A 17652-nucleotide genomic window follows, 5' to 3' on the forward strand; every position below is an offset into this window, starting at 1 on the left:
AGTAAATAAAGACAATCAACTTACATATTTGAGTAAGTCAAGGACGATCAGTGTGATTTTCGAAAAATTAGGACGATTCTTATAATATTATGAATATCACAATTACTATTGGTGTAAATTTTAGAAGATAAGGAGGATTCTTATAGTTTCATGTAAACTAAAAATACTATGGGTATACTTCAATCAATATATTATCAATGATTTATATTGGACAAAATTATATGGAGCGTCCTTAAGATGTGCCCCAGATTTCATGCGGGTCCCTAATTATTATTATTTCTTTTTTTTTTTTTTGACGTGCGGAGCTTCGTAAACGAGAGGTCCATGTGAGTAACATTTTGATTTCCCGTAGTTTACACTCGTTAAATTGTATATGTAAACCACAAAGACCCCTCGTAAAATGAGTGAAAAGTACGAAGATCTTGCACGTCAAAAAAAAAAAGTTTAGAGACCCACATCAAATAATTTGGGGTAGACAGTGGTGACACCTCCTACAATTCTGTCTTTATAACGATAACTCTGTACCATAAGTCAAATTTCTAACTATGATATTCCAATCGACATTTTTGCGCCGTGTTTCAAAGAAATTAAAGGCATCGTTCATTTCACATTATCCAATCGATTAATCTAGAGGAAATTTCCAAAATGTTTCCTCACCAAACCATATCCTTAAGAAAACAAAGACCTTATAACCTTATCATATACGATAACTATAACCAAATTAACAACCATATGAACATAACATATATTCCAACTTTATAATGACAACACAAGAAGAACACATCTACCATCTATTTGATTCATACTGGTTTCACCACCAAATTCTTTGCAGACCGATTTCCGTAATTCACAACAACCCGATTACATTGAAGACGACACCTAATGAGATCGTATCATTGACAACAGCGATGAATAGCCGAAAAGATTTGGAAGTGAAAGGTTTACTCAGATTTTGGGCTCATTCGGTTGCTGCATCCGCGATCATCTAATTGTTTCTCAATCTTGTTTCGATCTTTTCTTAATCAAGACTCTTCATCATATATTTCAACATCAGAGAGTTTATTTTTTCTACCAAGTATATATACAAATGAAGACTTCCACCTAATCGACGCATACTATGACAGTATCACTTTTAGCTCATTTGAATAGCTTCCGGTAGATACAAGACAAAATAGAATATTACGTTTCTTTATATGGCTTCGATCAAATCCATATGACCATTACCTTATAATTTTTTCCTACTCCTAGCTAATATTTTAATATAGTTCTTCAGTTAAAAAATGCGTGTACTTTTTACTATCGGGCCTATGAGGTAAGACGTTCGTTGTAATTTTTGCTAATATGTTATTGACTTAATTTTTTTTTTTTTTTAACGGCAAGCTTGCATCAGTTTATCATTTATTTCAACGACACTCGTTATTTGCACACACACGCGTTCGGAAGGAAACCCGAATCGCATTACAGGAACCCGATCCTTTAACCATCCCTAGGGGCAGGCGGACCGGGTTTGAATCCTGAATGGATCTGAAAGAAAACCCCATGGGGTCAATCTGGATATCCATATTTCAGGCAGATTAATTAATAGGATGGGCAGAGCGAGACTCGAACTCATGACCTAACCCCCAGCCCTAACACACAAGGTGAAGGGCATGCCGTTGAAGCAATGCTTCGTTGGCTATTTATGAGTGTCGTTGAAAGAGTATGTTAAACGTAGCAGTACACAATCTTTTGTAGCTAATTATACGAAACACATAGATATAATCATATAATCAGATAATAATATTAATTGATATGCTCCACATATATATAATAATAAATCGAAAGAAAAAATATCTAACTGAAAATAGGTTGGATCGTGTTGATTCTGAAACCTGCAAAACAGGAAACTTAAAAGATAGAAATATGAAACAAAGTAGAAACCACAATACATCAGTAGAACCGGGCTTGTGTTTGACACAATTTCCTTAAACGAATTCTTCGTCTGTTCTTAGAATACACCGGCCCGAAGCAACATACTACCGGACCTGAACTATTGCCTGAAAGATAATCGGAACGGAAAGACCATGTTGTGGCTGAGAGGAAAACTCAAATCGTATAAGAATGCTTATAAAATTTTTGGTGTGTCTTTCTTCAAACCCCAATGGCTTTATTTATAGTGGAATCTCAAATCTTAAATTTCCACCCACTTCCGATATGGGACAACTTAAAAGCCTTTTAGAATTTGCACTAAATACACAACTTTGAGACTCGATATCTCACTCAACTTTATTCAGTTTTGGACACACATTAGTCCTCTATAAATCCCTCGCTAGAGGGTACAAAAACCACTAATCATCATTAATATTGACTACTCTATCCTATATTAATTAGTGTCCAAAGTTGGTGAAAACACACTTTTTACCAATTTTTCCAACAATTCCTCACATGAATGGAGACCGAATTTCAGAAACAACAATATTCCGATTACGTTTCAACAGTTGAATCTTGCAAACGAAAGGTAGGTGTTACCTTTTGAACCTTTGCTTATGAAACACATTTAGTCTACCTACCTTGAGTAGACTACGACATCTTTGAACTCGTCTGCCGTTTGTGTTGGCGACAATACGCTTTACACAAGTCTCTCCCTGATAAAGTTAGGTGCCCATAGTTATGTTCGTTATGGTCATGAACATTAGCGTGGTTCTGCGAGAGCTTATCAAGTATTGTGCTCCAACAATACCCTTCGAAGCTACACTACTTCTTTCTCACATAGGTGATTCACCATGAATGACTATTGATTAAGCACGCATGGTTATCTCAGTGAATCATTAAAATCCACATGCGTATCCTCTTACTTTTCACTTTTAGGAATGGACTAGGAAGTCTACTCTTAATTAGTAAACTCCCTTTGAAAGATGTAGGGGTTGCTAGTTTAATAATTAACACACCGACAGTGACTAGTTCATACAAGTAAGTTGTCTTATTGAACTCAGATCTTGGGATCTCCAGTCTATTGAATTAGGTTTTCTCTCATATAAACTTTTTATTTAGGGCTTCAGTCTCATTTCCACGCACGACTTCTACACTAACTCTCTACTTAAGGCTTTTGTCAGCGGATCCGTAATATTATCCTTTGACTTCACATAGTTAAGAGTGATAATTGCTGTAGAGATTAGTTGTCGTATTGTATTATGTCTACGCCATATATGCCTATTCTTACCATTATACATTCTTCTATGAGCTCTACCAATCGTTAATTGGCTATCACAATGTATACTTATGGCTAACACCGGCTTAGGCCATCTTGGTATATCCTCAACAAATTGACGTAGGCATTCTGCCTCTTCACCAGCTTTACCTAAAGCGATTAATTCTTATTCCGTCGTAGATATAGCAATAACCATTTGTTTAGACGATTTCCATGATACTTTGCTCCTCCAACTGTGAATACATACCCACTTAACGCTATGGAATGATTTGTAGCAGATATCCAATTTGCATCACATGTCCTTCTATCACTGCAGGATATATGTTATAATGCAACCCGTAATCCAGAGTATATCTTAATTACCGAAGTATCCTAATCATACAAATCCAATGAGACGTACTTGGATTACTCATGAATCTACTTAGCTTGCTTACAACATATGCTAATTCGGATTGAGTATTACTCGTTAGATACATTAAAACACGTTATCACGAATCATGTTCTTGGTATCAAAATAAAGACACCCCCGACCCCTACAATTACAAGCTATTGTGTTCATTTTACACAACTAACAACGTTTACTGCTTATCCTTTCAAAGCTTCCCCCACATGTCTTGTAACTTGGTATCGTATATATATATATATATATATATATATATATATATATATATATATATATATATATATATATATATATATATATATATATATATATATATATATATATATATATATATATATATATATAATATGATTCTAATCAATGATGCATTTAAATGCCCCAACATATGATTTACAACTTTTTTATCCATATTTCAGCACATTTGAGCAATTCTTAGTCATATTCTAGGTTTGACCTAAAGACGCCGAATTTAGAAAACTTAACAAAAAAATCTCAAGATAATAATATAATAAAGATTGACATGTTTATATTTAAAATTATCTTTAATAACATACTCAAAATAAAATTCCACATAAACTAGAAATAATTCACACTATCAATGATGTTTAGAAGTCATATTTTACAACATACCAAAATTTTCTCTTATTGAATGGGCGTGATTTTATCTTTAAATAAATTCAACACAAAGAAATATTAGTTGTTAATCGATCTATGCAGATGATCATCATTAACAAGTTTAAGTTTAGTATTCCATATACTTATGTCCAAAGCATGAGAATAGAATATGCATCATTCATGTTCTCCATAACTTTTCTTTCATAAGGAATGTGTTACCATATCCCGTGTATCATGAGAAATGGATTTTATATACCTAAAAATTGCCTTAAATATACCCTTTAAGATGGTTTTAAATATCACATATATACTTTTATGAGACGACCCGTCCTAATTCATAAGGACGAATACAATAACATATGATTACATCGCGAGGTATTTGACCTCTAAATGATACATTTTACAAACATTGCATTCGTTTTTAAAAGACAAACTTTCATTACATCGAAAGTTGACAGGAATGCATACCATTTCATAATATATCAAACTATCAATGACTTAATAATAATCTTGTTGAACTCAACGACTCGAATGCAACATCTTTTGAAATATGCCATGAATGACTCTAAATAATATCTCTAAAATGAGAAAATGCACAGTGGAAGATTTCTTTTATACCTGAGAATAAACATACTTTCAAGTGTCAACCAAAAGGTTGGTGAGTTCATAGGTTTATCATAAGCAATAAAATTCATCATTTTGATAGACCACAAGGTTTAAATACAGTACACCTATCTCGTGTACAAAACCATTTTTCATAATGCTTAGCAGAGTAGGTTCGTATCCTTTTCTCCCCCGTAGGTTGCCTCGCGATTTTTAAATAACCGTACACATATCTCGTGCACAAAACTAATACACATAACATGTGTATAAAAATCATTCTCTCGATACATAACATTCATTTCGATTTCATTGCTCAACATGGTAACTGACCTTAACATATAATGCGCATCAATAATATCCCCAAAACAGAACCTCTCGTCTGTATAATATATAAACTTCGAAGTACTAAACACCACGCCCACTAGCTCTTCCGTCTAGTGAACATTCTGGGTGAGGGTGTTAAACCCGGTAGCTACCTTTAGGATTCTCGTGAATTAGGACCATACCCGATTCTAATTCTTAGGTTACCAAGCAATAATAATCAGGGGAAAATATTCACATCAATTGGTGGTAATTTTCATGTCCACATAATTCAATAATAATCCACAGAACTTCTGTCTGTATAATAATTCATTCGAGGAATGTTTTGCTTGTGTCTATCTCGTCAAACATTTATAAAAGCATTTCATGTATTCGCAGTTCAAAATATATTTCAAAAGCATTTAATAAAGCCGTTATAAAAACAGCGCATGTATTCTCAGTCTCAAAAATGTAAAGAGTAAAAGGGAATTAAATGAACTCACAATACGATATTTTGTAGTAAAAACATCCATATGACGACATTGAACAAGTGCAGGGTTGGCCTCGAATTCACAAACCTATATTCAATTATGTATATTAACACATCTAATGGTAATCGAAAAAATATATATATTATTAGTGATTTTAGTTGTTATTTTATATCATGTGTTTCATTATTAACTTAAATATATTTACTTTATATACTTTAAATAAATACTTTATAAAATATAGTTTTATTAAATATATTTTTATATAACTAACTTTTATTGTAATAATAATAATATTAATAGTAATATTGATAATAATAATAATATAGTTGTAATAATAATTGTAACATCCCGCCTTTTTCCGTTTACTTTTCCGTTTAATTATTTAAATTCCGTTATATATTTATAACATCCCTCGTTAATACGCGTTTTAAAAATATCTCGTTTTGGTAATTCACGCAACCGTAACCGAACTCGAGGGACTAGTTTCGTCAAAGTGCCAAAGAGGTGACTAGCTTTTGACTAGTCAACCCCACTTTCCATCTTTTTCATTTCCATTTTTCCTTTTCTTTTACTACTTCCCTATTTTCTTTCAATTCTCCAATTTGAAGATTCATCATCCAAATCCGTTCAAGCAAACATCAATCAAAACAAATTACATATTTGGAATCCTTGCAACTTCCTCTTCGATTCCATACCGATTTCATTACATTTGGGTAACTTTCTAAAATCACTAGATTTTGTGTTCTTGATGTTTTTAACTTATAAAGTTGTTAATTAGTGTCTATGGCTCAAGTTTAACATGAATATATGATTTATATGTTCGATTTTGTTATTTGAAGTAATTAGCATGAACATAAACTTTGGTGTGTTTGATTTGGTGATTTGGTTGTTTGAATGATGTTAAATGTTATAAATGCATGTATTAAATGTGTTCCTAACATCACTAGCTTCAATTTGATGTGTAGGTTGCTTGAGAAAGCTCCATAAACTTGATTAGTGATTTTGGTGAATTTGGGTTAGGGTTTGATAAGCTTGAAATGAATATTTGATGCATTGAATGCCATGAATTATTGTTAGTAAGTAGTTAGTTGTATTATATGCGTGATTATCGACAAAACGGCGTGTTTTATGTATGCATTAAATGCCCGAATCATAAATGTGCACTTGTAAAATTTGAAGCATTAAATGTGTGCATTGATTGATCATTTAACTTGGAAAGTCGATTGTTGCAAATGATATCTTTGGTTGGTGAAATGTATTTAGTTGTGTTCTTTGTCAAATTACCTTTCTAACGATATAAGATACGAGTTCTAAGAGTTAGCGGTTTGTGATTTATGCTTGAAAGAGTTTTGATTTGAGACTTGGACATTTGAGACTGACCAGGTACCAGCACATGTTATATGCCGCGGCGCGGCAGTCTTGGGTCGCGGTGCGACCTAAAGCGTGTTCAGCCTCTGACCTACTTGTCAATTATATGAAAAATGTTTGGCACGCTATGGACCTCCGATTCACATGAGACTTGTTCTAACATGCTTATATATGAATAACTAGCATAGAAAAATAGTTCGAGACCCGACCCGAACGCGTTGACTTTTTCATTGACTTTGACCGACCAAAGTTTGACTTTTAGTCAAACTTAACCAAATGATTATGCAATCTTTCTAACATGATTCTATACTTGCATCTTGCATGAAACTTGACAATTTGATTCACATGCTACATAATCGAGTCGTATTGAGCCATAGGACTAATTGAACATCTTTGACCAATCGTGACTATCGTTATTGATACAACCTATTTGTTTAGGTCGAGACTAGCATTGTTCTTGCACACGTTACTTGTTGGAGTAAAATTTACATTCATACACTCAAGGTGAGATCATAGCCCCACTTTTCAAATACTTTTATACTTTTAAAATCGTGGGATGAGAAAACATATACATTACATACTTATATATACTTTTCACATGTATATATATACTTTTCATACTTTGATACTTTGAATACTATACGAAAGCAAAGATTCATACGAGTTAGAACGAAAATCCTCAAGTCCAATTATCATTAGTTACACTTGTAGGGTGTAAGCGAGAAATTATGTTGTGTGGCCATGCGGGTTTGACGAACCCTCATTCAGATGAATGAAACATACTTTCGATGTATAGTGTAGGTTCTAACACTATTATGCAGAGGTAAGATTCAGTTAAGCTTGATAATTGGGTGCTCGTGATACAAACACATCTTTTGAGATGTATACGCTTGATAAACGATTTACACTAAACCTTGTGATACAAATATACTTTATGCATACAACTATGATTTCACCAATGTTTTCGTTGACAGATTCTTTTATGTTTTCTCAGGTCCTTGAATGCTTAATGATACATGCTTCCGCTCATTACTTTTGATACTTGCTTGGATGTCGAGTATACATGCATACGTTGTGACAACCCGGAAATTTCCAACCAAATTTAAACTTTAATCTTTATATGTTTCCGACACGATAAGCAATATTTGTTAAGTTAAATTTCAAGAATTTTAAACTATGTTCATACATTCATTCAACCTTGACCAAGTTCCAACGATTCACGAACCATTAAATGAATATGATTATATATGTATATGTGTATATATATTATAACTTGAAACGTAAACAAAATATTAGATTAAATACTTTATATGATTGTATCTGTTTCAAAATGTTTATCAATGGAATTAGAAGATAAGATCAAATGATTGAATTATCAGATATATTGAATTATGATTACAAGTCTCTGTTGAAAGGCCCACGTTGATTTGAGAAATCTTTTCATTTTAACAATATTCGGAAAATGGTAAAGTGATTTATAAATATGAACAAATTGTCAATCATTGAGAACTAGACAAAGGATAGTGGAAGATTGAATCTCATAAAGACTCGATTGATCTATTTAGTTTCAAACTTACAAAAACATTCTCAGTTTAAAAAGAACTTTATTATTAAAACGTATATAACTTTTATAAATATCTAGAACCACTTTTGACAACTCATTACTTAACTAGTATGATAAAGATAACGATATTTATATTTTATTTTATTAAATATATATAACGATTTAAATTAATATTATATATATTTATACGCGTATTATACGTACATAGTTTTATACTTTTACTATACTTAAACTTTACCTTTACTTTATTTTTACTTTACTTTAACTTTAATAATTCATATTTTAATAATTCACTTTAATAATTCACTTTAATAATTCATACTTTAATAATTCACTTTAATAATTCATACTTTAATAATTCACTTTAATAATTCATACTTTAATAATTCACTTTAATAATTCAAAAATCTATTATAAATAGAATTCAATAGGTTTCATTATTTCATAGAAACTTGAAAATAGTTTTCTCTAAACTCTCTCAATCGATTTACATATATATATTTACTCCGTATTATCTCAAGATATTATTAGTATACATAAAATATTACGACGGAGTGCTGTCCGAGTGATTTCGAAGTTGTTTTTTCGAGTGGGATAAGATTAAGGAAATTATGGGTTATAGCTATGGAGGTGATTGAGTATGGTTCATGGGTATGCTCGTGAGGTCAATATAGTGTTTATCATCTCTGTTACATTTACGTACCTTTCCTGCAATATTGAATCTCAATATTGATATGTGAGTACTCATAATTTAATTTTTACATACTAATAGTGTATCCCTGACTAGTGCTCGAGTATATAGGATTATGCATGCTTGTACTGTTGATATTGCCATTAGATAGGTTATGTTGATTCCTGAATTAGTTACATATACGATTGAGATAAGGTATAAGATATGCATGTCGTTGGAAAGCTAGCAAAAAATAGTTGAATTTTGGTTTAAGAATCACTTGAATCCAAGTAATGGTTAGAAAGTTATGAAATAAACAAATTGCATAATTAATTTCGTAATTAAAATTGCTGATGATAATTAGTGAACTAATTGTCTGGGTTATAAAAAGTGATTATTTGGATTCTACTCGTCGAGTAGATGAATTTTCATATAAAGCACGTCTCGTTTCGTTGAACGGTTGTCAAGTTATGGACAAAAGAAGTTTTGCAAATTTTGATGAAATGTCGAAACGGGAACTGAAATTCTCGCTGATCTGCGTTGTTTCATATATATAAAAAATACCACTGAATTCTTTGCTGTAAGGTCTAATAAACAACTCTAGCCGTTTGTCAATTCGAGTCTCGACAATTTTTCTAAAAATCATCAAAGTTGACAGTTTGGTCACATTTTAAAATTCTAAAAAGAGCTGAAACTTTTTTATTTAAAAATGTCAGTTTTGTATCAGGTGTCATGGTCGGCCTGATATGTGTTTACTCTTGCCAAAAATCATGTTATATCTTTGTGGTAACGAGAATTTGCAGGCTTTGACCGTTTGTCAATACGAGTTTTGAGGAATTTTCTAAAAATCTCCAAAGTAGGCTACTCGGTCACTTTTGTAAATTTATTAAAGCTGAAAAATTAACTTTGAAACGCCGAAAAAGCGTTGGCAACTACGAGTTGTCTAGGTTTAGTTTACTTCTGTAATATTTATGCTTAATTTTTTTGGTAATGTGTAACTTTTATCTTTGGCCGTTTATCAATCGGAGTTTCGATAATTTTTCTAAAAATAGCTGAAGTGGCCCGTTTAGTCATGTTTGACCGAAAATCATTTTTGTATAAATTATTATATATTTGCATGCGACCTCATTTTTACTTTGACCTTTGACTTTTGACTTTAACCTTTGACTTTTGACTTTGAACTTTGACTTTTCCTGTTAACTTTTCAGTTAACTTTTTGTGTTGATTTTCTCTAAAAAAAAAAAAAAAAAAAAAAAAAAAAAAACCTAAAATACTATTTTATGATTATGAAACCATTTGTGTTACGTTGTTTCACACGTCACCTTTTACTAGAATCTTAATTGAGCATGAGTAATATAACATGTTACTATACTGTAGAGTTAGACTCGAGCTATAGGATAGGATTACACTATGACCTGACCTAAATTGCTATACAAATATTGACCAACATATAAATATATATAATTAATATAGGTTCGTGAATCCGAGGCCAACCTTGCACTTGTTCAATGACGTTATATGTATTTTTATTACGAAATACAGTATGGTGAGTTTCATTTGCCTTTTTTACCCTTTATATTTTTGGGACTGAGAATACATGCGCTTTTATAAATGTTTGACGAAATAGACACAAGTAATTGAAACTACATTCTATGGTTGAATTATCAAAATCGAATATGCCCCTTTTTATTAAAGTCTGGTAATCTAAGAATTAGGGAACAGACACCCTAATTGACGCGAATCCTAAGGATAGATCTATCGGGCCTAACAAACCCCATCCAAAGTACCGGATGCTTTAGTACTTCGAAATTTATATCATGTCCGAAGGAGGATCCCGGAATGATAGGGGATATTCTTATATGCATATTGTTAATGTCGGTTACCAGGTGTTCACCATATGAATGATTATTTTTGTCTCTATGCATGGGACGTATATTTATGAGAACTGGAAATGAAATTCTTGTGGTCTATTAAAATGATGGAAATAAATGATTATGATAAACTAATGAACTCACCAACCTTTTGGTTGACACTTTAAAGCATGTTTATTCTCAGGTGTTAAAGAAATCTTCCGCTGTGCATTTGCTCATTTTAAAGATATTACTTGGAGTCTTTCATAGCATATTTCGAAGAACGTTGCATTCGAGTCATTGAGTTCGTCAAAGATTATTATTAAATCAATTTATAGTTGGATAGTGGATATTATGAAATGGTATGCATGCCTGTCAATTTTCGATGTAAAGAAAGATTGTCTTTTAAAAACGAATGCAATGTTTGTAAAATGTATCATATAGAGGTCAAATACCTCGCAATGTAATCAACTATTGTGAATCGTTTATAATGTATATGAACAGGTCCTTTCAGTTGGTATCAGAGCGGTGGTCTTAGCGAACCAGGTCTGCATTAGTGTGTCTAACAGATAAGTCGATAGGATGCATTAGTGAGTCTGGACTTCGACCGTGTCTGCATGTCAATAGTTTTGCTTATCATTTTGTGTCAAAAATTAACTACTTATCATCCTCAGGAAATTACCTGCTTATCATTTTTAGTCTAAGACACGTCTTGCTGCATTGATTGCATGAATAGTGTATAGACAAAAATTCATATCTTAGCGTATCTGCTAAATCATATCTTATCGTATCTATTACTGTAAACGTTGCCTGATATATCCCGTAAATTCCTCCGTAATTTACGAAATCTTTTGTTCTATATATATGGATATTCTATGTAATTAGAATACCATCCGATAACCAAAAATCATTTCATATTGGAAAAAAAAAATCCTTATTCAATCGTACGAAATGGAATTCATCATTAATTCAAGTTCCTCGGATTTCGAAATGGAATCCCACTCCAGCTCCGAAAGCAGTGTGACCGGAATAGATCAACCAATCAGTCATCACCTATTCTGGATGAATTAGGGATGGGTTCGTAGCCTCCTCAATCATTGGAGACAAGAAGAAGGTGATCCCTTCCATCCACCACATTACCCTCTTGACGAAGAACCTGAAGCACTTACCGGCGAACCTTTCCGAAACACCATTTGCTCGCTCATTTCCAGAGTATCTCATCACGATTATATATTACATCAAATTTTAGATTTTATTTATCCGCTCGTCCGAACCGACAATCACCCCGGTGTAATAGAAGAAGTCAACGAGCTTCGCGCTCGGGTAGTGGATTTGGAGAATATGGTGCAGAGATTACAAACACCAGCAGCAGCATCAGCAGCATAACCAGTAACACCATCATCAACGCTAATAGTACCATTACCACCCCAACCACAACCACGTTGTAAACCTCAACTTTACACTCTGTCCCACGAGCACCAATGTCATACGCCCTGTAGATACCAAGGAATACCAACAACAATAACCGACGAAGTGTTAATTCATAACTTCATTGGAGAAACATTCCGCGCAGATTATGTAATCTCTAAAGTCTTAGAGATTATCTAATCTAGCCCTAACCATAAATCAGTTAAGCGAACCAAAATGATAGAAGGAAGAGTAGAAACCCTGACAAAAATGGTGTGTGATTAACAAGCTAAACTTGTTTTACCAACAGCATCAATAGTACCGTCAGCGTCACCAGCATCATCAGTACAGTCAACATCAGAATCAACAACACCTATAACATCACAAACTCCGTCAGCTCAAGAATCACTATGGACATCATTACGAATCAATAACCCGTATATTGTATCAACGAGTTATGAAGAATTAACTCATTCCCTTTGAAGAAATTATATGTATATTTTATATATTTTGAAATAAAAATAAATCTTTCCGTGCTAAGCTATTGTGTGTGAATCTTAACTACTCGGTTAATTCATATTACAAATATGCAATAATGTACGTCCTTCGGCCGCAACTTAACCAGCGTTAACTACAATCTCTGTCGCAATTCAACAAATTCCAATTCATAATAAATCAAGTATATATTTGATTTTACACTTTCATCATCGATGTACCCGAAACTTTTCAGATAACATCATTCGTACTTTGCGAAATTCACAAGAATTCCACGAACCGAACATCATACATCAACAAATAACGAAGTATTGATTCATAATTTCAATGGCGTAAAAGTTATGTACTTTTTAAAGCCTTTAGGGATTATTCAATTCTAGTTTCAACCGTAAATCAAATGAGTTTAATTTAACATTAACTCATTAAATCTATGTTACATCTGAAGAAAATATACATATATATATTTTCATAAAGACTGTAATAAAATTCTTTTGTACAAAATATTAATTGTGAAATTTTTTTTAACGGGTATTTAATACCCGAGAGATATATAAATTCACAATTAATATATTACATTCTTCGAATCTGATTCAGCAAATCATCCATTATACTCCCTACTTTCACAACAATATACATTCTTTTATAGAAATCAAAACAACCATACTCATTCAAAATTTAATTACATATTCTGATTTTGAAATCTCAAAAATTCAACTTGAGATATGACCAAAATCATCACTCTTAGATCCTTACATCTTTCACAAGCTATATTTTGACTTCAAAACTGTGTTAGAACATCAAATGTATGTTAACGATTACAATCTGTGTTCAAACCCTTCGAAAATTTCTGAAGACACTTCGAATGATGAGCAATCGAGATGATGATCCAACCACATGTTACCCACAGTTATGTACCTGAAAAACTCTTGAAACCAAAGTAAAAGTTTAAACAACGTATCCGCGTCAGATTCTTTAGCATTTATTAGCAAAAATAACTTTACGACTCCTATTCAAAGTAGCCAGTTTTGTCACAGCTCCAGCAAGTCAACTTCGACTTTTCAGTCAGACTAACCTTATTATAACCTTGAGATATACACCATCGTTACCAGGGAACCATTTACATTCCACCACATTATTAACAGATGTATCAACAACTTCATTACCCTTTGACTTTAGCCTCTCCAAAAAGTCATTATAATTATTCATTGAAACCCCATCATTTACTCATTCGCATCTTGTAATGAGAATTTCCATACGAATCATTGGGAATTAGCAATCAGTATTTTGAAATCTCGCAGTATGTCTACGCCAACAGTTATATGTGTATATATAACGTCTATCTTCTGGATTTAATTTGAATGTGAAGATTCTGAAAAACACTTCGAACTACGAATTGGTTCTCCGAAAATGGAAAAATACTGATGAAGCAGCAAAAAAACTATAAACGACCTTAACAGTAAAAATTTGATGATAATGAATAGGTGTGCTTGCAAAGCGCAGAAAAAGAGAAGTCTTGGAACTGGAAAACGGATTGAGCAAAGTAGGAAGGAGGCTGTGGACAAATTACAAAGACTGAACCTGACTTCAAAGGATCCAAATAATTCAGTATCTGCTGAAGTCATTAACGAATACCTTGCTCCTGACTCTAAACCCCTGCGGACAATATTCTTCATCATCCTCTGATATTAGAAATTCTAAAATATCATCATATCTTTCATTATAAATATCCTCCATATTTCTGAAGATATTAATTTTTCTTATTTGAAATCATTTACCTCTTCGCACTATCTGTATTACATCATAAAAGAAACTATTTTAGTTTCTAAATTCTGAAACATTCAAGTTTAAAATAGGAATATTTTGAAGTAGTGTTGGGAACTGAAGCATGAATTAGTATAATATAATGACACTTGATCAATGTGATTATATTACAGTAAGTCATGCTGAGTTTCTAAATGGAACGTGATGATTCACAGATCATAACATCATCATGTGCCATGTTATACGACTCTTGTATTCTATTTAACCTCTAAAATATCAAGAAAATATTTCTTGATGATTCGGCCTTTTCCAAGGTATTTTAGTAATTTGACAAGTCAAGATCGTGCCATCACAATTTCCTTCCTAGAACATTAACAATGTTCATTTCGAAATTCGTATCTGTGAATTCTGGACCATTACAAGCGGTGCTTAATCGCAAGAAGAAGAAACGAAAGGACAAAACTTCGAAATAGAAATTGGGGTATAAATTGCAGCAAATAAAAGAGAGCATTAACTGTGAATGATAATGATTATAGAAGACAGAAGCAGAGACTTTGAAATATAAGGGAACATATAAAGCCCAACGACAAACCAGAAATTATAAACCATATATATCGATGCATATAGCAATATAAAGACACGGGAGAACTAGGAACACTATAAACCCAAGAGTATAGTAGAAGTAAATAGATTCTTCTGGCGGTAGATGAAAAAAAAAAGAAGAATGACCGATATGAAAGTTAGAAGTATATCGAGAATCAGAACTGGATGGAGCATATTGATGAATACTTTAAAATATGAGTTGAGGGGGAAAGAATAGAAGGTGATGAAATATGACTAGGAACTTAGAAATCAACAGATTTAACTCACACAATGGCAGAATAAGTGAATCAAACCCTCTAGTGAATAGGTTAAGTTTTTTTTTTGATTAATTTAGTCAAACCACAACTAAATCAAGTGTGATTAGATCAACACCTAGAGCTATTATTCACCACCTGGGTGATTTGGACTGAGAGAGAATCGAAGGAGCTCACTAGATCTGAGTGTGTGTAACAAATGAGAGGCTTAACCTAAAATGAAGAACATAAGACTTTATATACCCCTGCTGTTGACACACCCATACGATTCATTAATCACACGTACGAGTTGGCTTCATCAACCGTACGGGTGATCACTCACTCGTGTCTTATCATTTAGGTTGTAATTATGACTTAGCTCAGCATCAACCATGCGTATGAGCCTGTCAGCCGTACTAGTGAGGCTTCACTCGTACGTCTGACTAAGTCTAACATAGTCAAACATCTAAATCTCGTTCCTGTAGTTCCTGTAACCACATACAACCACGGATAGGATAATAACGAGCAATCATGGTGGCCTGTAAATTGTTGTACCTGCAATGGACGTGGGTAGATGTTTAGGGACTTGCATAAAATGCATCAACAGATGGTGTGAGTTGTAAGGAAATGAAGGAGGTGAATTTATAAGAAAATCTCCGACAGAAAAATTAAAATAGACGATCGCATTTAAAGCGGATCCTAATTCCCTTTATTACCGGAGAGTCAAATCTTATAAAGAAGATTTTCTTCAAATCCCTTAAAATCTGGGAATCAATCATATCTACGTCAAATGATAAGATGAATCTACACTTACTCATTTCACTCTTCTATGTTAGCTTCATTCGTAATCTTCATATAAATAGATTGTTTATCCAAATTATTCGCTGATGATAAAACTCTAATTTTCAGCCCGTATGCATCATGATAACATACTTATTATCATTCACGACCTTTCCACTCAAATTTCGGGACGAAATTTCTTTAACGGGTAGGTACTGTGACAACCCGGAAATTTCCAACCAAATTTAAACTTTAATCTTTATATGTTTCCGACACGATAAGCAATATTTGTTAAGTTAAATTTCAAGAGTTTTAAACTATGTTCATACATTCATTCAACCTTGACCAAGTTCCAACGATTCACGAACCATTAAATGAATATGATTATATATGTATATGTGTATATATATTATAACTTGAAACGTAAACAAAATATTAGATTAAATACTTTATATGATTGTATCTGTTTCAAAATGTTTATCAATGGAATTAGAAGATAAGATCAAATGATTGAATTATCAGATATATTGAATTATGATTACAAGTCTCTGTTGAAAGGCCCACGTTGATTTGAGAAATTTTTTCATTTTAACAATATTCGGAAAATGGTAAAGTGATTTATAAATATGAACAAATTGTCAATCATTGAGAACTAGACAAAGGATAGTGGAAGATTGAATCTCATAAAGACTCGATTGATCTATTTAGTTTCAAACTTACAAAAACATTCTCAGTTTAAAAAGAACTTTATTATTAAAACGTATATAACTTTTATAAATATCTAGAACCACTTTTGACAACTCATTACTTAACTAGTATGATAAAGATAACGATATTTATATTTTATTTTATTAAATATATATAACGATTTAAATTAATATTATATATATTTATACGCGTATTATACGTACATAGTTTTATACTTTTACTATACTTAAACTTTACCTTTACTTTATTTTTACTTTACTTTAACTTTAATAATTCATATTTTAATAATTCACTTTAATAATTCACTTTAATAATTCATACTTTAATAATTCACTTTAATAATTCATACTTTAATAATTCACTTTAATAATTCATACTTTAATAATTCACTTTAATAATTCAAAAATCTATTATAAATAGAATTCAATAGGTTTCATTATTTCATAGAAACTTGAAAATAGTTTTCTCTAAACTCTCTCAATCGATTTACATATATATATTTACTCCGTATTATCTCAAGATATTATTAGTATACATAAAATATTACGACGGAGTGCTGTCCGAGTGATTTCGAAGTTGTTTTTTCGAGTGGGATAAGATTAAGGAAATTATGG

This window comes from Rutidosis leptorrhynchoides, chromosome 5, assembly GCF_046630445.1.
Source record: "Rutidosis leptorrhynchoides isolate AG116_Rl617_1_P2 chromosome 5, CSIRO_AGI_Rlap_v1, whole genome shotgun sequence".
In the NCBI taxonomy this organism is placed as follows: domain Eukaryota; kingdom Viridiplantae; phylum Streptophyta; class Magnoliopsida; order Asterales; family Asteraceae; genus Rutidosis; species Rutidosis leptorrhynchoides.